Source organism: Labrus bergylta, chromosome 5 (genome assembly GCF_963930695.1).
Source record: "Labrus bergylta chromosome 5, fLabBer1.1, whole genome shotgun sequence".
Taxonomy (NCBI): domain Eukaryota; kingdom Metazoa; phylum Chordata; class Actinopteri; order Labriformes; family Labridae; genus Labrus; species Labrus bergylta.
The window spans coordinates 33,934,093-33,934,752 of NC_089199.1; positions in this window are offsets into that span (position 1 = coordinate 33,934,093).

A 660-nucleotide genomic window follows, 5' to 3' on the forward strand; every position below is an offset into this window, starting at 1 on the left:
AAAGACACAAAAAGACACAAACTTGTGTTCCTCAATTTAAATCCTACGATTTTTAAGTCGAGCTCCTGTTCTGAAAGTCAGTCACTTTAAGATTCTTTCCTTCCTTTTTATTTAGTTTCAGAAATGGTCAAATCAAACTCCATTCAAAAAACAAACATTTTAAAAGTTGTCTTCTTGACAAACCTGGAAAAACATGAATTTATATTAGTACAAATCTTCATCCTGATGTAGTTATTTCCACCTCTTTCAGCCTGTTTATTATTAAAGGAGCAGTATGTAACTCTGACTCCTAGTGTTTAAAATGGGTACTGTAGTCTAAATTCTAAACATCATAGAGAGCTGTCTCCACCCCCCCCCCCCCCCCTCCTCTCTAGAGTCCATGCTCACGCAGGTCACCATGTGGTGGACTCTGAAGCTTCAGTGTTTATCCAGCTCTGCATGGGTCTGTAAACCTTTCTGTGTTCTAACCTCTCTCCATTTTTCAAAAGCATCTCCAATATTGATCCTAGTTTGAGCACGTTTCTGCTCGTGGAGCTTATTAGAAACATGCAGAGGCTTTTTAGGTCGGGTACAATCACTTCTATCTGAACCACTTCTCTTGACCGCTTCCATCATTGCAACACCTGTTGACCTGATAACTGCTCTCATATCTGACAAACA